This window comes from Scomber japonicus, chromosome 12 (genome assembly GCF_027409825.1).
Source record: "Scomber japonicus isolate fScoJap1 chromosome 12, fScoJap1.pri, whole genome shotgun sequence".
Classification (NCBI taxonomy): domain Eukaryota; kingdom Metazoa; phylum Chordata; class Actinopteri; order Scombriformes; family Scombridae; genus Scomber; species Scomber japonicus.
Genome location: NC_070589.1, coordinates 333,130 through 356,307, shown reverse-complemented (window position 1 = coordinate 356,307; position 23,178 = coordinate 333,130). Strand labels below are relative to the sequence as shown.

Sequence of the window (23,178 nt, the reverse complement as noted above, 5' to 3'; positions counted from 1 at the left end):
GCACTGAGACGCCTCACTTTCCAAGTAGTTTTTAGGGTTCCAGTTCTCACTGTTACAGCCTGTAAAAAGCCTGCAATCATCCCGCATGTACACAAATGGCCTGAGGAACAAGGTTGCAGTCCTTCCAGCTGTGTGTTTCTCCGCAGAAAAAAAACAACTATTCCTATCAAAGTACTGTTAAAGGATAGCATGTGTTTGATGGCTGAGACACCATTATCCGCCACTCAGCTGGTGTGAGCAACTGTCAGTGGTGTCACAGCATGTTTAAATGGGCTTTCTGCGGCCTGTTTCGTCGCTTACGGCCATACCACCCTGAACACGCCCGATCTCGTCTGATCTCGGAAGCTAAGCAGGGTCGGGCCTGGTTAGTACTTGGATGGGAGACCGCCTGGGAATACCAGGTGCTGTAAGCTTTTTTTCCCTCTCAGCTGTCACCAAAGGAGGGCGCTGTTGCTCCATCACCGCACACAGGGCTTTGAGGAACAAAAGCTGCAATCATTCCAGCTGTGTCTGAATGCACGCCAGAGAGGTGGCACTGAGACGCCTCACTTTCCAAGTAGTTTTTAGGGTTCCAGTTCTCACTGTTAGTTCCTGTTAAAAACCTGCAATCATCCCGCATGTACACAAATGGCCTGAGGAACAAGGTTGCAGTCCTTCCAGCTGTGTGTTTCTCCGCAGAAAAAAAACAACTATTCCTATCAAAGTACTGTTAAAGGATAGCATGTGTTTGATGGCTGAGACACCATTATCCGCCACTCAGCTGGTGTGAGCAACTGTCAGTGGTGTCACAGCATGTTTAAATGGGCATTCTGCGGCCTGTTTCGTCGCTTACGGCCATACCACCCTGAACACGCCCGATCTCGTCTGATCTCGGAAGCTAAGCAGGGTCGGGCCTGGTTAGTACTTGGATGGGAGACCGCCTGGGAATACCAGGTGCTGTAAGCTTTTTTTCCCTCTCAGCTGTCACCAAAGGAGGGCGCTGTTGCTCCATCACCGCACACAGGGCTTTGAGGAACAAAAGCTGCAATCATTCCAGCTGTGTCTGAATGCACGCCAGAGAGGTGGCACTGAGACGCCTCACTTTCCAAGTAGTTTTTAGGGTTCCAGTTCTCACTGTTACAGCCTGTAAAAAGCCTGCAATCATCCCGCATGTACACAAATGGCCTGAGGAACAAGGTTGCAGTCCTTCCACCTGTGTGTTTCTCCGCAGAAAAAAAACAACTATTCCTATCAAAGTACTGTTAAAGGATAGCATGTGTTTGATGGCTGAGACACCATTATCCGCCACTCAGCTGGTGTGAGCAACTGTCAGTGGTGTCACAGCATGTTTAAATGGGCTTTCTGCGGCCTGTTTCGTAGCTTACGGCCATACCACCCTGAACACGCCCGATCTTGTCTGATCTCGGAAGCTAAGCAGGGTCGGGCCTGGTTAGTACTTGGATGGGAGACCGCCTGGGAATACCAGGTGCTGTAAGCTTTTTTTCCCTCTCAGCTGTCACCAAAGGAGGGCGCTGTTGCTCCATCACCGCACACAGGGCTTTGAGGAACAAAAGCTGCAATCATTCCAGCTGTGTCTGAATGCACGCCAGAGAGGTGGCACTGAGACGCCTCACTTTCCAAGTAGTTTTTAGGGTTCCAGTTCTCACTGTTACAGCCTGTAAAAAGCCTGCAATCATCCCGCATGTACACAAATGGCCTGAGGAACAAGGTTGCAGTCCTTCCAGCTGTGTGTTTCTCCGCAGAAAAAAAAAACTATTTCTATCAAAGTACTGTTAAAGGATAGCATGTGTTTGATGGCTGAGACACCATTATCCGCCACTCAGCTGGTGTGAGCAACTGTCAGTGGTGTCACAGCATGTTTAAATGGGCTTTCTGCGGCCTGTTTCGTCGCTTACGGCCATACCACCCTGAACACGCCCGATCTCGTCTGATCTTGGAAGCTAAGCAGGGTCGGGCCTGGTTAGTACTTGGATGGGAGACCGCCTGGGAATACCAGGTGCCCTAAGCTTTTTTTCCCTCTCAGCTGTCACCAAAGGAGGGCGCTGTTGCTCCATCACCGCACACAGGGCTTTGAGGAACAAAAGCTGCAATCATTCCAGCTGTGTCTGAATGCACGCCAGAGAGGTGGCACTGAGACGCCTCACTTTCCAAGTAGTTTTTAGGGTTCCAGTTCTCACTGTTACAGCCTGTAAAAATCCTGCAATCATCCCGCATGTACACAAATGGCCTGAGGAACAAGGTTGCAGTCCTTCCAGCTGTGTGTTTCTCCGCAGAAAAAAAAAAACTATTTCTATCAAAGTACTGTTAAAGGATAGCATGTGTTTGATGGCTGAGACACCATTATCCGCCACTCAGCTGGTGTGAGCAACTGTCAGTGGTGTCACAGCATGTTTAAATGGGCATTCTGCGGCCTGTTTCGTCGCTTACGGCCATACCACCCTGAACACGCCCGATCTCGTCTGATCTCGGAAGCTAAGCAGGGTCGGGCCTGGTTAGTACTTGGATGGGAGACCGCCTGGGAATACCAGGTGCTGTAAGCTTTTTTTCCCTCTCAGCTGTCACCAAAGGAGGGCGCTGTTGCTCCATCACCGCACACAGGGCTTTGAGGAACAAAAGCTGCAATCATTCCAGCTGTGTCTGAATGCACGCCAGAGAGGTGGCACTGAGACGCCTCACTTTCCAAGTAGTTTTTAGGGTTCCAGTTCTCACTGTTACAGCCTGTAAAAAGCCTGCAATCATCCCGCATGTACACAAATGGCCTGAGGAACAAGGTTGCAGTCCTTCCAGCTGTGTGTTTCTCCGCAGAAAAAAAAAACTATTTCTATCAAAGTACTGTTAAAGGATAGCATGTGTTTGATGGCTGAGACACCATTATCCGCCACTCAGCTGGTGTGAGCAACTGTCAGTGGTGTCACAGCATGTTTAAATGGGCATTCTGCGGCCTGTTTTGTCGCTTACGGCCATACCACCCTGAACACGCCCGATCTCGTCTGATCTCGGAAGCTAAGCAGGGTCGGGCCTGGTTAGTACTTGGATGGGAGACCGCCTGGGAATACCAGGTGCTGTAAGCTTTTTTTCCCTCTCAGCTGTCACCAAAGGAGGGCGCTGTTGCTCCCAACACCGCACACAGGGCTTTGAGGAACAAAAGCTGCAATCATTCCAGCTGTGTCTGAATGCACGCCAGAGAGGTGGCACTGAGACGCCTCACTTTCCAAGTAGTTTTTAGGGTTCCAGTTCTCACTGTTACAGCCTGTAAAAAGCCTGCAATCATCCCGCATGTACACAAATGGCCTGAGGAACAAGGTTGCAGTCCTTCCAGCTGTGTGTTTCTCCGCAGAAAAAAAACAACTATTCCTATCAAAGTACTGTTAAAGGATAGCATGTGTTTGATGGCTGAGACACCATTATCCGCCACTCAGCTGGTGTGAGCAACTGTCAGTGGTGTCACAGCATGTTTAAATGGGCTTTCTGCGGCCTGTTTCGTAGCTTACGGCCATACCACCCTGAACACGCCCGATCTTGTCTGATCTCGGAAGCTAAGCAGGGTCGGGCCTGGTTAGTACTTGGATGGGAGACCGCCTGGGAATACCAGGTGCTGTAAGCTTTTTTTCCCTCTCAGCTGTCACCAAAGGAGGGCGCTGTTGCTCCATCACCGCACACAGGGCTTTGAGGAACAAAAGCTGCAATCATTCCAGCTGTGTCTGAATGCACGCCAGAGAGGTGGCACTGAGACGCCTCACTTTCCAAGTAGTTTTTAGGGTTCCAGTTCTCACTGTTACAGCCTGTAAAAAGCCTGCAATCATCCCGCATGTACACAAATGGCCTGAGGAACAAGGTTGCAGTCCTTCCAGCTGTGTGTTTCTCCGCAGAAAAAAAAAACTATTTCTATCAAAGTACTGTTAAAGGATAGCATGTGTTTGATGGCTGAGACACCATTATCCGCCACTCAGCTGGTGTGAGCAACTGTCAGTGGTGTCACAGCATGTTTAAATGGGCTTTCTGCGACCTGTTTTGTCGCTTACGGCCATACCACCCTGAACACGCCCGATCTCGTCTGATCTTGGAAGCTAAGCAGGGTCGGGCCTGGTTAGTACTTGGATGGGAGACCGCCTGGGAATACCAGGTGCCCTAAGCTTTTTTTCCCTCTCAGCTGTCACCAAAGGAGGGCGCTGTTGCTCCATCACCGCACACAGGGCTTTGAGGAACAAAAGCTGCAATCATTCCAGCTGTGTCTGAATGCACGCCAGAGAGGTGGCACTGAGACGCCTCACTTTCCAAGTAGTTTTTAGGGTTCCAGTTCTCACTGTTACAGCCTGTAAAAAGCCTGCAATCATCCCGCATGTACACAAATGGCCTGAGGAACAAGGTTGCAGTCCTTCCAGCTGTGTGTTTCTCCGCAGAAAAAAAAAAACTATTCCTATCAAAGTACTGTTAAAGGATAGCATGTGTTTGATGGCTGAGACACCATTATCCGCCACTCAGCTGGTGTGAGCAACTGTCAGTGGTGTCACAGCATGTTTAAATGGGCTTTCTGCGGCCTGTTTCGTCGCTTACGGCCATACCACCCTGAACACGCCCGATCTCGTCTGATCTCGGAAGCTAAGCAGGGTCGGGCCTGGTTAGTACTTGGATGGGAGACCGCCTGGGAATACCAGGTGCTGTAAGCTTTTTTTCCCTCTCAGCTGTCACCAAAGGAGGGCGCTGTTGCTCCATCACCGCACACAGGGCTTTGAGGAACAAAAGCTGCAATCATTCCAGCTGTGTCTGAATGCACGCCAGAGAGGTGGCACTGAGACGCCTCACTTTCCAAGTAGTTTTTAGGGTTCCAGTTCTCACTGTTACAGCCTGTAAAAAGCCTGCAATCATCCCGCATGTACACAAATGGCCTGAGGAACAAGGTTGCAGTCCTTCCAGCTGTGTGTTTCTCCGCAGAAAAAAAAAAACTATTCCTATCAAAGTACTGTTAAAGGATAGCATGTGTTTGATGGCTGAGACACCATTATCCGCCACTCAGCTGGTGTGATCAACTGTCAGTGGTGTCACAGCATGTTTAAATGGGCTTTCTGCGGCCTGTTTCGTAGCTTACGGCCATACCACCCTGAACACGCCCAATCTCGTCTGATCTCGGAAGCTAAGCAGGGTCGGGCCTGGTTAGTACTTGGATGGGAGACCGCCTGGGAATACCAGGTGCTGTAAGCTTTTTTTCCCTCTCAGCTGTCACCAAAGGAGGGCGCTGTTGCTCCATCACCGCACACAGGGCTTTGAGGAACAAAAGCTGCAATCATTCCAGCTGTGTCTGAATGCACGCCAGAGAGGTGGCACTGAGACGCCTCACTTTCCAAGTAGTTTTTAGGGTTCCAGTTCTCACTGTTACAGCCTGTAAAAAGCCTGCAATCATCCCGCATGTACACAAATGGCCTGAGGAACAAGGTTGCAGTCCTTCCAGCTGTGTGTTTCTTCGCAGAAAAAAAAAAACTATTCCTATCAAAGTACTGTTAAAGGATAGCATGTGTTTGATGGCTGAGACACCATTATCCGCCACTCAGCTGGTGTGAGCAACTGTCAGTGGTGTCACAGCATGTTTAAATGGGCTTTCTGCGGCCTGTTTCGTCGCTTACGGCCATACCACCCTGAACACGCCCGATCTCGTCTGATCTCGGAAGCTAAGCAGGGTCGGGCGTGGTTAGTACTTGGATGGGAGACCGCCTGGGAATACCAGGTGCTGTAAGCTTTTTTTCCCTCTCAGCTGTCACCAAAGGAGGGCGCTGTTGCTCCATCACCGCACACAGGGCTTTGAGGAACAAAAGCTGCAATCATTCCAGCTGTGTCTGAATGCACGCCAGAGAGGTGGCACTGAGACGCCTCACTTTCCAAGTAGTTTTTAGGGTTCCAGTTCTCACTGTTACAGCCTGTAAAAAGCCTGCAATCATCCCGCATGTACACAAATGGCCTGAGGAACAAGGTTGCAGTCCTTCCAGCTGTGTGTTTCTCCGCAGAAAAAAAAAAACTATTCCTATCAAAGTACTGTTAAAGGATAGCATGTGTTTGATGGCTGAGACACCATTATCCGCCACTCAGCTGGTGTGAGCAACTGTCAGTGGTGTCACAGCATGTTTAAATGGGCTTTCTGCGGCCTGTTTCGTAGCTTACGGCCATACCACCCTGAACACGCCCGATCTCGTCTGATCTCGGAAGCTAAGCAGGGTCGGGCCTGCTTAGTACTTGGATGGGAGACCGCCTGGGAATACCAGGTGCTGTAAGCTTTTTTTCCCTCTCAGCTGTCACCAAAGGAGGGCGCTGTTGCTCCATCACCGCACACAGGGCTTTGAGGAACAAAAGCTGCAATCATTCCAGCTGTGTCTGAATGCACGCCAGAGAGGTGGCACTGAGACGCCTCACTTTCCAAGTAGTTTTTAGGGTTCCAGTTCTCACTGTTACAGCCTGTAAAAAGCCTGCAATCATCCCGCATGTACACAAATGGCCTGAGGAACAAGGTTGCAGTCCTTCCAGCTGTGTGTTTCTCCGCAGAAAAAAAACAACTATTCCTATCAAAGTACTGTTAAAGGATAGCATGTGTTTGATGGCTGAGACACCATTATCCGCCACTCAGCTGGTGTGAGCAACTGTCAGTGGTGTCACAGCATGTTTAAATGGGCTTTCTGCGGCCTGTTTCGTCGCTTACGGCCATACCACCCTGAACACGCCCGATCTCGTCTGATCTCGGAAGCTAAGCAGGGTCGGGCCTGGTTAGTACTTGGATGGGAGACCGCCTGGGAATACCAGGTGCTGTAAGCTTTTTTTCCCTCTCAGCTGTCACCAAAGGAGGGCGCTGTTGCTCCATCACCGCACACAGGGCTTTGAGGAACAAAAGCTGCAATCATTCCAGCTGTGTCTGAATGCACGCCAGAGAGGTGGCACTGAGACGCCTCACTTTCCAAGTAGTTTTTAGGGTTCCAGTTCTCACTGTTAGTTCCTGTTAAAAACCTGCAATCATCCCGCATGTACACAAATGGCCTGAGGAACAAGGTTGCAGTCCTTCCAGCTGTGTGTTTCTCCGCAGAAAAAAAACAACTATTCCTATCAAAGTACTGTTAAAGGATAGCATGTGTTTGATGGCTGAGACACCATTATCCGCCACTCAGCTGGTGTGAGCAACTGTCAGTGGTGTCACAGCATGTTTAAATGGGCATTCTGCGGCCTGTTTTGTCGCTTACGGCCATACCACCCTGAACACGCCCGATCTCGTCTGATCTCGGAAGCTAAGCAGGGTCGGGCCTGGTTAGTACTTGGATGGGAGACCGCCTGGGAATACCAGGTGCTGTAAGCTTTTTTTCCCTCTCAGCTGTCACCAAAGGAGGGCGCTGTTGCTCCCAACACCGCACACAGGGCTTTGAGGAACAAAAGCTGCAATCATTCCAGCTGTGTCTGAATGCACGCCAGAGAGGTGGCACTGAGACGCCTCACTTTCCAAGTAGTTTTTAGGGTTCCAGTTCTCACTGTTACAGCCTGTAAAAAGCCTGCAATCATCCCGCATGTACACAAATGGCCTGAGGAACAAGGTTGCAGTCCTTCCAGCTGTGTGTTTCTCCGCAGAAAAAAAACAACTATTCCTATCAAAGTACTGTTAAAGGATAGCATGTGTTTGATGGCTGAGACACCATTATCCGCCACTCAGCTGGTGTGAGCAACTGTCAGTGGTGTCACAGCATGTTTAAATGGGCTTTCTGCGGCCTGTTTCGTAGCTTACGGCCATACCACCCTGAACACGCCCGATCTTGTCTGATCTCGGAAGCTAAGCAGGGTCGGGCCTGGTTAGTACTTGGATGGGAGACCGCCTGGGAATACCAGGTGCTGTAAGCTTTTTTTCCCTCTCAGCTGTCACCAAAGGAGGGCGCTGTTGCTCCATCACCGCACACAGGGCTTTGAGGAACAAAAGCTGCAATCATTCCAGCTGTGTCTGAATGCACGCCAGAGAGGTGGCACTGAGACGCCTCACTTTCCAAGTAGTTTTTAGGGTTCCAGTTCTCACTGTTACAGCCTGTAAAAAGCCTGCAATCATCCCGCATGTACACAAATGGCCTGAGGAACAAGGTTGCAGTCCTTCCAGCTGTGTGTTTCTCCGCAGAAAAAAAAAACTATTTCTATCAAAGTACTGTTAAAGGATAGCATGTGTTTGATGGCTGAGACACCATTATCCGCCACTCAGCTGGTGTGAGCAACTGTCAGTGGTGTCACAGCATGTTTAAATGGGCTTTCTGCGACCTGTTTTGTCGCTTACGGCCATACCACCCTGAACACGCCCGATCTCGTCTGATCTTGGAAGCTAAGCAGGGTCGGGCCTGGTTAGTACTTGGATGGGAGACCGCCTGGGAATACCAGGTGCCCTAAGCTTTTTTTCCCTCTCAGCTGTCACCAAAGGAGGGCGCTGTTGCTCCATCACCGCACACAGGGCTTTGAGGAACAAAAGCTGCAATCATTCCAGCTGTGTCTGAATGCACGCCAGAGAGGTGGCACTGAGACGCCTCACTTTCCAAGTAGTTTTTAGGGTTCCAGTTCTCACTGTTACAGCCTGTAAAAAGCCTGCAATCATCCCGCATGTACACAAATGGCCTGAGGAACAAGGTTGCAGTCCTTCCAGCTGTGTGTTTCTCCGCAGAAAAAAAAAAACTATTCCTATCAAAGTACTGTTAAAGGATAGCATGTGTTTGATGGCTGAGACACCATTATCCGCCACTCAGCTGGTGTGAGCAACTGTCAGTGGTGTCACAGCATGTTTAAATGGGCTTTCTGCGGCCTGTTTCGTCGCTTACGGCCATACCACCCTGAACACGCCCGATCTCGTCTGATCTCGGAAGCTAAGCAGGGTCGGGCCTGGTTAGTACTTGGATGGGAGACCGCCTGGGAATACCAGGTGCTGTAAGCTTTTTTTCCCTCTCAGCTGTCACCAAAGGAGGGCGCTGTTGCTCCATCACCGCACACAGGGCTTTGAGGAACAAAAGCTGCAATCATTCCAGCTGTGTCTGAATGCACGCCAGAGAGGTGGCACTGAGACGCCTCACTTTCCAAGTAGTTTTTAGGGTTCCAGTTCTCACTGTTACAGCCTGTAAAAAGCCTGCAATCATCCCGCATGTACACAAATGGCCTGAGGAACAAGGTTGCAGTCCTTCCAGCTGTGTGTTTCTCCGCAGAAAAAAAAAAACTATTCCTATCAAAGTACTGTTAAAGGATAGCATGTGTTTGATGGCTGAGACACCATTATCCGCCACTCAGCTGGTGTGATCAACTGTCAGTGGTGTCACAGCATGTTTAAATGGGCTTTCTGCGGCCTGTTTCGTAGCTTACGGCCATACCACCCTGAACACGCCCAATCTCGTCTGATCTCGGAAGCTAAGCAGGGTCGGGCCTGGTTAGTACTTGGATGGGAGACCGCCTGGGAATACCAGGTGCTGTAAGCTTTTTTTCCCTCTCAGCTGTCACCAAAGGAGGGCGCTGTTGCTCCATCACCGCACACAGGGCTTTGAGGAACAAAAGCTGCAATCATTCCAGCTGTGTCTGAATGCACGCCAGAGAGGTGGCACTGAGACGCCTCACTTTCCAAGTAGTTTTTAGGGTTCCAGTTCTCACTGTTACAGCCTGTAAAAAGCCTGCAATCATCCCGCATGTACACAAATGGCCTGAGGAACAAGGTTGCAGTCCTTCCAGCTGTGTGTTTCTTCGCAGAAAAAAAAAAACTATTCCTATCAAAGTACTGTTAAAGGATAGCATGTGTTTGATGGCTGAGACACCATTATCCGCCACTCAGCTGGTGTGAGCAACTGTCAGTGGTGTCACAGCATGTTTAAATGGGCTTTCTGCGGCCTGTTTCGTCGCTTACGGCCATACCACCCTGAACACGCCCGATCTCGTCTGATCTCGGAAGCTAAGCAGGGTCGGGCGTGGTTAGTACTTGGATGGGAGACCGCCTGGGAATACCAGGTGCTGTAAGCTTTTTTTCCCTCTCAGCTGTCACCAAAGGAGGGCGCTGTTGCTCCATCACCGCACACAGGGCTTTGAGGAACAAAAGCTGCAATCATTCCAGCTGTGTCTGAATGCACGCCAGAGAGGTGGCACTGAGACGCCTCACTTTCCAAGTAGTTTTTAGGGTTCCAGTTCTCACTGTTACAGCCTGTAAAAAGCCTGCAATCATCCCGCATGTACACAAATGGCCTGAGGAACAAGGTTGCAGTCCTTCCAGCTGTGTGTTTCTCCGCAGAAAAAAAAAACTATTCCTATCAAAGTACTGTTAAAGGATAGCATGTGTTTGATGGCTGAGACACCATTATCCGCCACTCAGCTGGTGTGAGCAACTGTCAGTGGTGTCACAGCATGTTTAAATGGGCTTTCTGCGGCCTGTTTCGTAGCTTACGGCCATACCACCCTGAACACGCCCGATCTCGTCTGATCTCGGAAGCTAAGCAGGGTCGGGCCTGCTTAGTACTTGGATGGGAGACCGCCTGGGAATACCAGGTGCTGTAAGCTTTTTTTCCCTCTCAGCTGTCACCAAAGGAGGGCGCTGTTGCTCCATCACCGCACACAGGGCTTTGAGGAACAAAAGCTGCAATCATTCCAGCTGTGTCTGAATGCACGCCAGAGAGGTGGCACTGAGACGCCTCACTTTCCAAGTAGTTTTTAGGGTTCCAGTTCTCACTGTTACAGCCTGTAAAAAGCCTGCAATCATCCCGCATGTACACAAATGGCCTGAGGAACAAGGTTGCAGTCCTTCCAGCTGTGTGTTTCTCCGCAGAAAAAAAAAACTATTCCTATCAAAGTACTGTTAAAGGATAGCATGTGTTTGATGGCTGAGACACCATTATCCGCCACTCAGCTGGTGTGAGCAACTGTCAGTGGTGTCACAGCATGTTTAAATGGGCTTTCTGCGGCCTGTTTCGTAGCTTACGGCCATACCACCCTGAACACGCCCGATCTCGTCTGATCTCGGAAGCTAAGCAGGGTCGGGCCTGGTTAGTACTTGGATGGGAGACCGCCTGGGAATACCAGGTGCTGTAAGCTTTTTTTCCCTCTCAGCTGTCACCAAAGGAGGGCGCTGTTGCTCCATCACCGCACACAGGGCTTTGAGGAACAAAAGCTGCAAAAAAAAAACTATTCCTATCAAAGTACTGTTAAAGGATAGCATGTGTTTGATGGCTGAGACACCATTATCCGCCACTCAGCTGGTGTGAGCAACTGTCAGTGGTGTCACAGCATGTTTAAATGGGCTTTCTGCGGCCTGTTTTGTAGCTTACGGCCATACCACCCTGAACACGCCCGATCTCGTCTGATCTCGGAAGCTAAGCAGGGTCGGGCCTGGTTAGTACTTGGATGGGAGACCGCCTGGGAATACCAGGTGCTGTAAGCTTTTTTTCCCTCTCAGCTGTCACCAAAGGAGGGCGCTGTTGCTCCATCACCGCACACAGGGCTTTGAGGAACAAAAGCTGCAATCATTCCAGCTGTGTCTGAATGCACGCCAGAGAGGTGGCACTGAGACGCCTCACTTTCCAAGTAGTTTTTAGGGTTCCAGTTCTAACTGTTACAGCCTGTAAAAAGCCTGCAATCATCCCGCATGTACACAAATGGCCTGAGGAACAAGGTTGCAGTCCTTCCAGCTGTGTGTTTCTCCGCAGAAAAAAAAAAACTATTTCTATCAAAGTACTGTTAAAGGATAGCATGTGTTTGATGGCTGAGACACCATTATCCGCCACTCAGCTGGTGTGAGCAACTGTCAGTGGTGTCACAGCATGTTTAAATGGGCTTTCTGCGGCCTGTTTCGTAGCTTACGGCCATACCACCCTGAACACGCCCGATCTCGTCTGATCTCGGAAGCTAAGCAGGGTCCGGCCTGGTTAGTACTTGGATGGGAGACCGCCTGGGAATACCAGGTGCTGTAAGCTTTTTTTCCCTCTCAGCTGTCACCAAAGGAGGGCGCTGTTGCTCCATCACCGCACACAGGGCTTTGAGGAACAAAAGCTGCAATCATTCCAGCTGTGTCTGAATGCACGCCAGAGAGGTGGCACTGAGACGCCTCACTTTCCAAGTAGTTTTTAGGGTTCCAGTTCTCACTGTTACAGCCTGTAAAAAGCCTGCAATCATCCCGCATGTACACAAATGGCCTGAGGAACAAGGTTGCAGTCCTTCCAGCTGTGTGTTTCTCCGCAGAAAAAAAAAAACTATTCCTATCAAAGTACTGTTAAAGGATAGCATGTGTTTGATGGCTGAGACACCATTATCCGCCACTCAGCTGGTGTGAGCAACTGTCAGTGGTGTCACAGCATGTTTAAATGGGCTTTCTGCGGCCTGTTTCGTCGCTTACGGCCATACCACCCTGAACACGCCCGATCTCGTCTGATCTCGGAAGCTAAGCAGGGTCGGGCCTGGTTAGTACTTGGATGGGAGACCGCCTGGGAATACCAGGTGCTGTAAGATTTTTTTCCCTCTCAGCTGTCACCAAAGGAGGGCGCTGTTGCTCCATCACCGCACACAGGGCTTTGAGGAACAAAAGCTGCAATCATTCCAGCTGTGTCTGAATGCACGCCAGAGTGGTGGCACTGAGACGCCTCACTTTCCAAGTAGTTTTTAGGGTTCCAGTTCTCACTGTTACAGCCTGTAAAAAGCCTGCAATCATCCCGCATGTACACAAATGGCCTGAGGAACAAGGTTGCAGTCCTTCCAGCTGTGTGTTTCTCCGCAGAAAAAAAACAACTATTCCTATCAAAGTACTGTTAAAGGATAGCATGTGTTTGATGGCTGAGACACCATTATCCGCCACTCAGCTGGTGTGAGCAACTGTCAGTGGTGTCACAGCATGTTTAAATGGGCTTTCTGCGGCCTGTTTCGTCGCTTACGGCCATACCACCCTGAACACGCCCGATCTCGTCTGATCTCGGAAGCTAAGCAGGGTCGGGCCTGGTTAGTACTTGGATGGGAGACAGCCTGGGAATACCAGGTGCTGTAAGCTTTTTTTCCCTCTCAGCTGTCACCAAAGGAGGGCGCTGTTGCTCCATCACCGCACACAGGGCTTTGAGGAACAAAAGCTGCAATCATTCCAGCTGTGTCTGAATGCACGCCAGAGAGGTGGCACTGAGACGCCTCACTTTCCAAGTAGTTTTTAGGGTTCCAGTTCTCATTGTTACAGCCTGTAAAAAGCCTGCAATCATCCCGCATGTACACAAATGGCCTGAGGAACAAGGTTGCAGTCCTTCCAGCTGTGTGTTTCTCCGCAGAAAAAAACAACAACTATTCCTATCAAAGTACTGTTAAAGGATAGCATGTGTTTGATGGCTGAGACACCATTATCCGCCACTCAGCTGGTGTGAGCAACTGTCAGTGGTGTCACAGCATGTTTAAATGGGCTTTCTGCGGCCTGTTTCGTCGCTTAGGGCCACACCCCCTGAACACGTATGCGCGCGCAGTGGAGGCAGCCAGAAGCAAACCAGTTGGAGCATAGAGGATCGCGGACCTCTGTTTGGATTTATTTCATATGTTTTCTTTCTTTTCCTTTATTATCCTATTATTTTCCGTGCATCCTAAGTTAGTTTTGTGTGTGGACTTTTTCCCCCCGGCAGTTTTTACTGTTCGGGGGAGAGTTTTTCTTTATTTCTTTATGTATGGATAATAACATGGCAACGAACACGGCGACGGAAAAAACGGCTACGAAATCGGATCACGGACTTAATATAAAGCAAGCAGAAATGGGAGAGGAAGGGAATGAATGGGAGCTTGTTAAAAATAAAGAGCAAAGGAGTAAGAGGAGGAATATTGAAAGAAACAGGAAAGAAAACGCGGAAGTGGCTGCCTCCGTCATGTTGGCGGGAGAGAGAGGAGAGAGAGCGCAGCAAGCGAAGGATACCGGCCGTGCGCCGCGGAACGGGACCGGCCCGAGAGCTCCTGGGGCTGGAGTTACATCGAGGGAGGCTGGGAGAGAAGGCCTGAGAAGGCCCGAGAGAAAAGGAGTTCCAGGAGCGGCGGCAGAGAAGGAGAAAGGCATGTCGGGGGGCGAGCGAGCAGCGAGCGCCGGAGCGGAAAAAGAGGGAGAGAGAGCGACGGGAACAGCTGGAGAGAGAGAGCAGCAACAGGAGACAGCGAAAGAGGAGGCCAGGAAAGCATACAACAGAGAGCTGACGGTGAGTTTGGAGGTTACTGGGAATGAGGAGGTTCCAGTCCTTGAACTAATGCGAGCGATCAGAGCTCTGTGTGGGGGGCTTATAGCGTGTAGAGCGACCGGTACCAGGAGTTATGAAATCACGATGTCTCATGTCAAGGGGAAGGAGCGGCTCCTAGATGGATTTAAAATAGGCAACTGTAATATTTTTGTAAAAGATTTATGTAATGATGAGTTGATGGTGTCTTTTTTAAATCTGCCAGCTTATATAACAGACGAAGAAATATTACAAAAATTAGAAGGGTGGGGTGTCTCGGCTGCATCCGCCATTAGGAGGCGGATGTGGCCGGGCACTCAGATAGCAGACGGTACACGTTTCCTTAAAGTAAAATTCACTGAGAAAGTACAATCACTGCCATACTCTGCACGTTTTGAAACAGCTATGGGACCAGAATATTTTAGAGTCATCCATGACAGGCAAGCGAAGGTTTGCAGGATGTGTCTCCAGCCGGGGCACATCCTGAGGGATTGTCCTGATTTTTCCTGTCACAAGTGTGGAGTACAGGGGCATTATGCGAGGGAGTGCAGCAACCAACAGAGAAAGACTAAAAAATGTGAGGTGTGCTGGAACCCAGTGAATGAATGTAATTGTAACTACAGTGAATCTGAAGCGGTGGTGGAGTCCGGATCGGAGGAGCTTTACAGTGAAGCGGAGGACATGAGTGAGGAGGAGGAGGAAGGAGAGGAGGCCGGAGTGGGGGGCAGCGGCACCACGGACGGAGCTGGCAGAGAGGCTCTCTCGCAGGGGGGGGCACTGAGTCCTTATAATGCTGCACAGAGCCTAAATGTGGAAATTGGCTCAAGCATGGATGGTCTGAGCATAGACTCAGGCCTACACCAGGGAGTAAGGGGCAGAGGCGGCAATGGGCTCGTGGAGAGGCCAGAGCCATCTCAAGCCTCAGACTCAATGGAAGTGGGGGAAACCCCGAGTGACCCGCAGCCTGTGGCAGCCGTACCCCCCAGAGAGCCAGCCTCGGCAACCACCATGGTCCTCCGCCGTTTGGGCAGATCAGACAGTGACTCCGAGATGGACTTCACCACCATTAAAAATCTTAGGAAGCAGCAGCACACCTCTAATAAAGCATTGATGAGTAAAAGAAGGAAAAAAGATAAGGGAAAATAATGATTAAGCTTAATTTGTAACAATCCTTTCTTTTCTAAGAATCATGTTGTTGCTGCACTCTCTTAATGTCAACGGGCTCCGCACTTGTGACAGGATGAATGCAATACTGTCCAGTCCGAGCTGCGACATCCTCTGCCTCCAAGAGACGAGGTGGGATGAAAGCAGCCTTGAGGCAGCAACTAAAGTATATAAAGGGGAAATATATTATAATAACGGCACTAATAAATCTTGTGGTATAGCAACCCTAATAAATAGTAATAATATAAAGTACAGTAAAGTAATTTATAAAGACGATAAAGGAAGAATATTAATTATAGATATCGAAGTAAATAATAACACGTATAGAATAATTAATCTATATGCCTATAACTGTGAGAAGGAAAGGAAGGGTTTGTTTAACAAATTAGGAAGATGGGTAAACAATAGAACTATAATAATAGGTGATTTTAATACAGTATTAACCAAATCAGATATTTCAATAAATAATGTATATAAAAATGACATAAGTAGAACAGCTCTTTATGATTTAATGGATAGTCACAATTTAATAGATATATGGAGGATACAAAACAAATTTAAAAGAGAATTCTCAAGGAGACAGGTGGTCAAAGGGAAACTCAGGCAGTCTAGAATTGACCTGTGTTTGGCTGCAGCGGACACAGTGAAACAAATCAACAAGATACATTACAGTTACAATTCCTGGAGCGATCATGCCACTGTCATATGCCAACTGGGTGCTGAAGGAGGGATCAAGGGAGGAGGCACCTGGTGCCTCAACTCCAGCCTCCTAACAGACCCGGTATATATTAATAAAATTAAAAAATTACTTAATTATGCAAGAACAGAAATGCAAATAGATAATAATTATATAGACAGATGGGATAATATAAAAGAAAGAATTAAAAAAGTGAGTATTAATTATAGCAAAGAGAAAAGATGGAAAGAAAAACAAGAAGAACAGAATATTAGAAAGCAGCTAGAAGAAGAAGTCATATTATTAGATAATCAAAAAAATAGAAGCTGTGAAATGTATGAATGTTACAAAAATCAATTAAACAGCATAGAAAAGAAAAAATGTAAAGGAGCAGCAATAAGGTGCAGGTTCCAAAATTTGGTGGAGGGTGAAAGGTGCACTGCGTTTTTTTTGGGGTTGGAAAAACAAAAACAGAACAAAACTGTAATAGAAGAACTTAAAGATCAAGATAACAACATCCATAAAGACAAAATAAAAATACTAGAAATTATAAAAGACTATTATACAAACTTATTTAAGGAGGGGGGAAGTGATATAGAGAAAACTGAAGAAATTCTAACCTACTTAGATAAAAAGATAGATATGGAGGATAAAGTGTGGTGTGACAGCAAATTAACAAAGGAAGAAATTGAATATGCAATCAAAAACTTAAACAAAAATAAAAGTCCTGGGAGCGACGGTCTAACGGCTGACTTCTACATAAAATTTAGTGAACAGATGGCCCCCCTGTTACTCGACCTCTACCATACAATGCAAAAACAACAAGAAACACCCAAATCATTCACTACAGGTATGATAACAGTAATATACAAGAACAAAGGTGACAGAAACGAAATATCCAATTATAGACCAATAAGCCTACTAAACACAGATTACAAGATACTTTCCAAAACATTGGCCAATAGATTAAAACAGACTCTAGATCAGATAATCAGTCCAAATCAAGCATACAGCATACCAAACAGGGACATCCAAGATTCAATTGCTACAATAAGAGATACAGTAAGAGGGATGACAGTACAGGGGGGCCTTTTGTTAACAATAGATTTAGAAAAAGCTTTTGATAGAGTGGAACACCAGTTTTTATTCAAGGTTTTAGCAGAATTAGGTTATGGGCAGGGTTTTATAAATTGGATACAGCTTCTTTACAATAATGCAAAAAGTGTAATAAAATGCAATGGTACAATAACAGACAGTTTCCCCATAAAAAGATCAGTGAGGCAAGGCTGCCCATTATCAGCGCTATTATACAGCATAGTGGCAGAACCGCTAGCTCAAGCAATAATTAAAGACAAGGAAATAGTAGGAATAAAAACACCAACAAACAGTTCTATCAAAATATCACAATACGCGGATGACATTACAATAACAATCAAATCAGGGAAATGCATAGACAAAATCATGGAACACTTCAAAACGTACAGCATGGCTTCAGGCGCGAAAATAAACATAACTAAATCTGAGATAGGCAAAATAGGAAAGGTGGAAAACTATGTAAATAAATGGGGATTTGGGGAAAACACGGGGTGTAGGAAAATACTGGGTGTATATATAGGAGAGAATGAGAGTGAGGCTAGGGACAGAGGGTGGAGGGAAATGATAGGGAAAGTGCAGAGTAGTTTAAATTTATGGCGAGCAAGAGGGTTAACACTGAAAGGAAAGGTAATTGTAGTTAATGCTTTGATACTGTCAAAAAATTAACCACATTTTGGGAACCTGTGAGCTGCCGCAATGGGCTCTAAAAACGCTGACAGCAGCAATCTCCTCCTTCCTCTGGAGGGGAAAGGGAAATTCGATTGCTCACAGAGTGTTAATTGCTAAAAAAAGGGAGGGGGGTTTAGGACTAATTGACATCGGTGCCAAAAGAGACGCACTTAGGATCAAAATTGTTAAGAATTTTCTTGATTCGGACCGGCAGTACCCCTGGGAGGACTGGATGGCGAGCTATCTGGCTGAGTACGGGGAGAGAGACGCGTACAACCTGTGCGCCCTCCTCCCCGGAAAAGCCAGGAGCCGCCTACCTGGTTTCTACCAGGAGGTACTAGAGGCATGGGGCAAAATTCTGCCCCACCTCTGGCCCAAGTGCAGGAATAAAGAGCATGTGCTGCAGTTACCTTTCCTTGACAGTCCATTTTTTATGTGCGGGGGGAGGGTTCTAACCAGCGGTCCTATGTGGGCTGCTGGTTTGACCAGGGTGGGAGATATAATCGATGGGAGGGGTGCTTTTAACATAGATATAGTTTGTGGAAAACTAAAAGAAAAAAATGTTAGTTATAGGAAAGGAAATATAACAAAACTTAAAGGAAAGTTTGAACAGGCTCTCGACCCTACGTGGCGGAGCCTGTTGAAGGAGAAAGGGAAAGATACCAGAGCCGCCCTTCCCCAGCTACAACTCAAGCAAAAGGACAAAGCAAAGGACATAAAAGAAATAAGCACAAGAACCTGGTACCGGACATTAATACACCTCATCAAAAGGCCCCCCACAGCAGAGAAATATTGGAAAGAAAATTACCCCAACATGGACATCAAAACTATATGGACAAACCTGGACATACCACTCATGGACAACACTACAATAAACATGGACTTCAACATTCGACACAGACGGATTTACACAGGGATTATTTTACACCAGATCAACAAAGAAAAATATTCAAGAACATGCACCGTTTGCAATAAAGAATCAGAGGACTTGGGACATATTTTCAACACATGCACAGAATCAAAACATTTTCAGTCATACATCAGGACCATATTAGAGACTCACTGCAACTTCACAACACACACTGATACAGATTGGTCATGGGCTTGGACATTTGGAATCACAGGAAAACATACAAACAGGAACAATACACTCATCAACTCCATCCTAGCATTCGGCAGAAAATCATTATGGACAAGAAGGAATCACCAATTATTTGACAACAAAACAATAAATGTTACAAGATATTTTCAGAACATATTCACAGCTCACCTCAGGACCATATTTCTAGCAGACCAAGACACTTTTCATCAGCAGTTCAACAGTCACAACAATTTGGTAAAAGTAATGGAAGGGAAAAACGTATGTCTGGTGTTATAAAAAAACTTAGGGGTGTTATGTTGGGGTAGTTAGTGTCTACATTTACTTTCTGTATCTTTTCTTTTATTTATTTGTCATCTATATGATTTTTTATTATTAGTATTATTATTATTTTGACACATAGTGTTATGGTGGTTATGTGTCTTTTTTTGTTGGGATAAGGGGGTGTGTCATGTCTTTAATGTTGGGTTTTATGTTTGTCTCGTCACCTTGAATGTATGTAAATTGTGAATGTGATTTAATTTTAGTATTTCTTTTGGCACATAGTGTTAATGTGGCTATGTGTCCTTTTTGTTGGGATAAGGGGGTGTGTCATGTCTTTAATGTTGGTTTTTATGTTTGTCTTGTCAGCTTGAATGTATGTAAATTGAGAATGTGACTTATTTTTATTTTTTCTTTTGGCACATAGTGTTAGTGTGGCTATGTGTCTTTTTGTTTAGTTAAAGGGGGTGTTTCATGTCTTTAATGTTGGTTTTCATGTTTGTTTCGTCAGCTGGAATGTATATAAAATAAGATCGTGATATATTTTTGATAATAAAAGATAAAAAAAAAAAAACACGCCCGATCTCGTCTGATCTCGGAAGCTAAGCAGGGTCGGGCCTGGTTAGTACTTGGATGGGAGACCGCCTGGGAATACCAGGTGCTGTAAGCTTTTTTTCCCTCTCAGCTGTCACCAAAGGAGGGCGCTGTTGCTCCATCACCGCACACAGGGCTTTGAGGAACAAAAGCTGCAATCATTCCAGCTGTGTCTGAATGCACGCCAGAGAGGTGGCACTGAGACGCCTCACTTTCCAAGTAGTCTTTAGGGTTCCAGTTCTAACTGTTACAGCCTGTAAAAAGCCTGCAATCATCCCGCATGTACACAAATGGCCTGAGGAACAAGGTTGCAGTCCTTCCAGCTGTGTGTTTCTCCGCAGAAAAAAAAAAACTATTTCTATCAAAGTACTGTTAAAGGATAGCATGTGTTTGATGGCTGAGACACCATTATCCGCCACACAGCTGGGGTGAGCAACTGTCAGTGGTGTCACAGCATGTTTAAATGGGCTTTCTGCGGCCTGTTTCGTCGCTTACGGCCATACCACCCTGAACACGCCCGATCTCGTCTGATCTCGGAAGCTAAGCAGGGTCGGGCCTGGTTAGTACTTGGATGGGAGACCGCCTGGGAATACCAGGTGCTGTAAGCTTTTTTTCCCTCTCAGCTGTCACCAAAGGAGGGCGCTGTTGCTCCATCACCGCACACAGGGCTTTGAGGAACAAAAGCTGCAATCATTCCAGCTGTGTCTGAATGCACGCCAGAGAGGTGGCACTGAGACGCCTCACTTTCCAAGTAGTTTTTAGGGTTCCAGTTCTCACTGTTACAGCCTGTAAAAAGCCTGCAATCATCCCGCATGTACACAAATGGCCTGAGAAACAAGGTTGCAGTCCTTCCAGCTGTGTGTTTCTCCGCAGAAAAAAAACAACTATTCCTATCAAAGTACTGTTAAAGGATAGCATGTGTTTGATGGCTGAGACACCATTATCCGCCACTCAGCTGGTGTGAGCAACTGTCAGTGGTGTCACAGCATGTTTAAATGGGCTTTCTGCGGCCTGTTTCGTCGCTTACGGCCATACCACCCTGAACACGCCCGATCTCGTCTGATCTCGGAAGCTAAGCAGGGTCGGGCCTGGTTAGTACTTGGATGGGAGACCGCCTGGGAATACCAGGTGCTGTAAGCTTTTTTTCCCTCTCAGCTGTCACCAAAGGAGGGCGCTGTTGCTCCATCACCGCACACAGGGCTTTGAGGAACAAAAGCTGCAATCATTCCAGCTGTGTCTGAATGCACGCCAGAGAGGTGGCACTGAGACGCCTCACTTTCCAAGTAGTTTTTAGGGTTCCAGTTCTCACTGTTACAGCCTGTAAAAAGCCTGCAATCATCCCGCATGTACACAAATGGCCTGAGAAACAAGATTGCTGTCCTTCCAGCTGTGTGTTTCTCCGCAAAAAAAAAAAACTATTGCTATCAAAGTACTGTTAAAGGATAGCATGTGTTTGATGGCTGAGACACCATTATCCGCCACTCAGCTGGTGTGAGCAACTGTCAGTGGTGTCACAGCATGTTTAAATGGGCTTTCTGCGGCCTGTTTCGTCGCTTACGGCCATACCACCCTGAACACGCCCGATCTCGTCTGATCTCGGAAGCTAAGCAGGGTCGGGCCTGGTTAGTACTTGGATGGGAGACCGCCTGGGAATACCAGGTGCTGTAAGCTTTTTTTCCCTCTCAGCTGTCACCAAAGGAGGGCGCTGTTGCTTCATCACCGCACACAGGGCTTTGAGGAACAAAAGCTGCAATCATTCCAGCTGTGTCTGAATGCACGCCAGAGAGGTGGCACTGAGACGCCTCACTTTCCAAGTAGTTTTTAGGGTTCCAGTTCTCACTGTTACAGCCTGTAAAAAGCCTGCAATCATCCCGCATGTACACAAATGGCCTGAGAAACAAGGTTGCAGTCCTTCCAGCTGTGTGTTTCTCCGCAAAAAAAAAACAACTATTCCTATCAAAGTACTGTTAAAGGATAGCATGTGTTTGATGGCTGAGACACCATTATCCGCCACTCAGCTGGTGTGAGCAACTGTCAGTGGTGTCACAGCATGTTTAAATGGGCTTTCTGCGGCCTGTTTCTTCGCTTACGGCCATACCACCCTGAACACGCCCGATCTCGTCTGATCTCGGAAGCTAAGCAGGGTTGGGCCTGGTTAGTACTTGGATGGGAGACCGCCTGGGAATACCAGGTGCTGTAAGCTTTTTTCCCCTCTCAGCTGTCACCAAAGGAGGGCGCTGTTGCTCCATCACCGCACACAGGGCTTTGAGGAACAAAAGCTGCAATCATTCCAGCTGTGTCTGAATGCACGCCAGAGAGGTGGCACTGAGACGCCTCACTTTCCAAGTAGTTTTTAGGGTTCCAGTTCTCACTGTTACAGCCTGTAAAAAGCCTGCAATCATCCCGCATGTACACAAATGGCCTGAGAAACAAGGTTGCAGTCCTTCCAGCTGTGTGTTTCTCCGCAAAAAAAAAACAACTATTCCTATCAAAGTACTGTTAAAGGATAGCATGTGTTTGATGGCTGAGACACCATTATCCGCCACTCAGCTGGTGTGAGCAACTGTCAGTGGTGTCACAGCATGTTTAAATGGGCTTTCTGCGGCCTGTTTCGTCGCTTACGGCCATACCACCCTGAACACGCCCGATCTCGTCTGATCTCGGAAGCTAAGCAGGGTCGGGCCTGGTTAGTACTTGGATGGGAGACCGCCTGGGAACGGGCCATGACCCCCCCAAGTCCCTATCGGTGATCCTGGGATGAGCACGATCCTGGGCCACCTGCTGGACGATCCTGGTACTGCAAGATGTTGCAAGATGCTGTGGTCGAGTGGGTAGAGCGTTGGTTTACCATTCATGAGATGCCAGGTTCGAGCCCCTGTCCAGCTAATAGAAAGCTATAGATTGACATCTCCAGTAAATGGTTGCATTGAAGGTTTATGAAGATGGGTAATTTCCTTGAAAGATGTAGAATCCCTTACACTGCTTGACTGAATAATTGTAGTTGAAAGGTGCAAACCCCTGTGTTTGAATGCAGTTCATTTCAGGGAAGTATAAAACAGGTTAGTATTCTTATTCCTCTTTTTGGACCCTTCATTTCACGAAAACTTTTAATTTCAGGTAAGCATCACACTCCAGTTAGTTTCAGGTTAGTATAATGCAGGTAAGTATTCTTATTCAGCTTTTTGGACCCTTGATTTCAGGTTAAGTTTTAATTTCAGGTAAGCATTGCACTCCAACATAGGTTCATGTTACAAAAGTTACCCAAGTGGATATTTTTAGTATGTAAAGCAGTTAATAACTGGTAAGTATTAATCGATTAAGCCATGGCAACACATGAATAAAAAATGACCCTTTTTATACAGTGAGTGTAAAACACTTAAATATGGAATTGTTATGTAAACACCAGGTAATAAGCAGAGCCGTTTTCAAATGCAATGAAAATATTTTAT

The 23,178-nt window shown here is 47.3% G+C and overlaps 29 non-coding genes and 1 pseudogene across 29 annotated transcripts; all 30 read left to right on the top strand.

Moving 5' to 3' along the window:
• Window positions 1-294: 294 nt before the first annotated feature.
• LOC128370528 (5S ribosomal RNA) lies at window positions 295-413 on the top strand. Its single transcript, XR_008322624.1, has one exon. It is a non-coding gene; the product is annotated as a 5S ribosomal RNA (ribosomal RNA).
• Window positions 414-826: 413 nt separating this feature from the next.
• Window positions 827-945, top strand: LOC128370515 (5S ribosomal RNA). The gene has a single exon (XR_008322612.1). It is a non-coding gene; the product is annotated as a 5S ribosomal RNA (ribosomal RNA).
• Window positions 946-1,358: 413 nt separating this feature from the next.
• Window positions 1,359-1,477, top strand: LOC128370603 (5S ribosomal RNA). The gene has a single exon (XR_008322693.1). It is a non-coding gene; the product is annotated as a 5S ribosomal RNA (ribosomal RNA).
• A 412-nt stretch (window positions 1,478-1,889) lies between these two features.
• LOC128369900 (5S ribosomal RNA) lies at window positions 1,890-2,008 on the top strand. The gene has a single exon (XR_008322064.1). It is a non-coding gene; the product is annotated as a 5S ribosomal RNA (ribosomal RNA).
• A 413-nt stretch (window positions 2,009-2,421) lies between these two features.
• Window positions 2,422-2,540, top strand: LOC128370504 (5S ribosomal RNA). The gene has a single exon (XR_008322601.1). It is a non-coding gene; the product is annotated as a 5S ribosomal RNA (ribosomal RNA).
• A 412-nt stretch (window positions 2,541-2,952) lies between these two features.
• LOC128370492 (5S ribosomal RNA) lies at window positions 2,953-3,071 on the top strand. Its single transcript, XR_008322590.1, has one exon. It is a non-coding gene; the product is annotated as a 5S ribosomal RNA (ribosomal RNA).
• Window positions 3,072-3,485: 414 nt separating this feature from the next.
• Window positions 3,486-3,604, top strand: LOC128370602 (5S ribosomal RNA). Its single transcript, XR_008322692.1, has one exon. It is a non-coding gene; the product is annotated as a 5S ribosomal RNA (ribosomal RNA).
• A 412-nt stretch (window positions 3,605-4,016) lies between these two features.
• Window positions 4,017-4,135, top strand: LOC128369899 (5S ribosomal RNA). Its single transcript, XR_008322063.1, has one exon. It is a non-coding gene; the product is annotated as a 5S ribosomal RNA (ribosomal RNA).
• Window positions 4,136-4,548: 413 nt separating this feature from the next.
• LOC128370480 (5S ribosomal RNA) lies at window positions 4,549-4,667 on the top strand. Its single transcript, XR_008322579.1, has one exon. It is a non-coding gene; the product is annotated as a 5S ribosomal RNA (ribosomal RNA).
• A 413-nt stretch (window positions 4,668-5,080) lies between these two features.
• LOC128370667 (5S ribosomal RNA) lies at window positions 5,081-5,199 on the top strand. Its single transcript, XR_008322754.1, has one exon. It is a non-coding gene; the product is annotated as a 5S ribosomal RNA (ribosomal RNA).
• Window positions 5,200-5,612: 413 nt separating this feature from the next.
• Window positions 5,613-5,731, top strand: LOC128370664 (5S ribosomal RNA). The gene has a single exon (XR_008322751.1). It is a non-coding gene; the product is annotated as a 5S ribosomal RNA (ribosomal RNA).
• A 413-nt stretch (window positions 5,732-6,144) lies between these two features.
• LOC128370590 (5S ribosomal RNA) lies at window positions 6,145-6,263 on the top strand. The gene has a single exon (XR_008322681.1). It is a non-coding gene; the product is annotated as a 5S ribosomal RNA (ribosomal RNA).
• A 413-nt stretch (window positions 6,264-6,676) lies between these two features.
• LOC128370468 (5S ribosomal RNA) lies at window positions 6,677-6,795 on the top strand. Its single transcript, XR_008322568.1, has one exon. It is a non-coding gene; the product is annotated as a 5S ribosomal RNA (ribosomal RNA).
• Window positions 6,796-7,208: 413 nt separating this feature from the next.
• Window positions 7,209-7,327, top strand: LOC128370457 (5S ribosomal RNA). Its single transcript, XR_008322557.1, has one exon. It is a non-coding gene; the product is annotated as a 5S ribosomal RNA (ribosomal RNA).
• A 414-nt stretch (window positions 7,328-7,741) lies between these two features.
• On the top strand, window positions 7,742-7,860 carry LOC128370601 (5S ribosomal RNA). Its single transcript, XR_008322691.1, has one exon. It is a non-coding gene; the product is annotated as a 5S ribosomal RNA (ribosomal RNA).
• A 412-nt stretch (window positions 7,861-8,272) lies between these two features.
• Window positions 8,273-8,391, top strand: LOC128369898 (5S ribosomal RNA). The gene has a single exon (XR_008322062.1). It is a non-coding gene; the product is annotated as a 5S ribosomal RNA (ribosomal RNA).
• A 413-nt stretch (window positions 8,392-8,804) lies between these two features.
• LOC128370445 (5S ribosomal RNA) lies at window positions 8,805-8,923 on the top strand. Its single transcript, XR_008322546.1, has one exon. It is a non-coding gene; the product is annotated as a 5S ribosomal RNA (ribosomal RNA).
• A 413-nt stretch (window positions 8,924-9,336) lies between these two features.
• LOC128370666 (5S ribosomal RNA) lies at window positions 9,337-9,455 on the top strand. The gene has a single exon (XR_008322753.1). It is a non-coding gene; the product is annotated as a 5S ribosomal RNA (ribosomal RNA).
• A 413-nt stretch (window positions 9,456-9,868) lies between these two features.
• Window positions 9,869-9,987, top strand: LOC128370663 (5S ribosomal RNA). The gene has a single exon (XR_008322750.1). It is a non-coding gene; the product is annotated as a 5S ribosomal RNA (ribosomal RNA).
• Window positions 9,988-10,399: 412 nt separating this feature from the next.
• LOC128370589 (5S ribosomal RNA) lies at window positions 10,400-10,518 on the top strand. The gene has a single exon (XR_008322680.1). It is a non-coding gene; the product is annotated as a 5S ribosomal RNA (ribosomal RNA).
• Window positions 10,519-10,930: 412 nt separating this feature from the next.
• LOC128370433 (5S ribosomal RNA) lies at window positions 10,931-11,049 on the top strand. The gene has a single exon (XR_008322535.1). It is a non-coding gene; the product is annotated as a 5S ribosomal RNA (ribosomal RNA).
• Window positions 11,050-11,276: 227 nt separating this feature from the next.
• LOC128370422 (5S ribosomal RNA) lies at window positions 11,277-11,395 on the top strand. Its single transcript, XR_008322524.1, has one exon. It is a non-coding gene; the product is annotated as a 5S ribosomal RNA (ribosomal RNA).
• A 413-nt stretch (window positions 11,396-11,808) lies between these two features.
• LOC128369869 (5S ribosomal RNA) lies at window positions 11,809-11,927 on the top strand. The gene has a single exon (XR_008322034.1). It is a non-coding gene; the product is annotated as a 5S ribosomal RNA (ribosomal RNA).
• A 413-nt stretch (window positions 11,928-12,340) lies between these two features.
• On the top strand, window positions 12,341-12,459 carry LOC128370577 (5S ribosomal RNA). Its single transcript, XR_008322669.1, has one exon. It is a non-coding gene; the product is annotated as a 5S ribosomal RNA (ribosomal RNA).
• A 413-nt stretch (window positions 12,460-12,872) lies between these two features.
• On the top strand, window positions 12,873-12,991 carry LOC128369873 (5S ribosomal RNA). The gene has a single exon (XR_008322038.1). It is a non-coding gene; the product is annotated as a 5S ribosomal RNA (ribosomal RNA).
• A 7,227-nt stretch (window positions 12,992-20,218) lies between these two features.
• LOC128370410 (5S ribosomal RNA) lies at window positions 20,219-20,337 on the top strand. Its single transcript, XR_008322513.1, has one exon. It is a non-coding gene; the product is annotated as a 5S ribosomal RNA (ribosomal RNA).
• A 413-nt stretch (window positions 20,338-20,750) lies between these two features.
• LOC128370398 (5S ribosomal RNA) lies at window positions 20,751-20,869 on the top strand. The gene has a single exon (XR_008322501.1). It is a non-coding gene; the product is annotated as a 5S ribosomal RNA (ribosomal RNA).
• A 412-nt stretch (window positions 20,870-21,281) lies between these two features.
• Window positions 21,282-21,400, top strand: LOC128370385 (5S ribosomal RNA). The gene has a single exon (XR_008322490.1). It is a non-coding gene; the product is annotated as a 5S ribosomal RNA (ribosomal RNA).
• Window positions 21,401-21,813: 413 nt separating this feature from the next.
• On the top strand, window positions 21,814-21,932 carry LOC128370404 (5S ribosomal RNA). Its single transcript, XR_008322507.1, has one exon. It is a non-coding gene; the product is annotated as a 5S ribosomal RNA (ribosomal RNA).
• A 413-nt stretch (window positions 21,933-22,345) lies between these two features.
• Window positions 22,346-22,459, top strand: LOC128369946 (uncharacterized; annotated as a pseudogene).
• The last annotated feature ends 719 nt before the right edge of the window (window positions 22,460-23,178 follow it).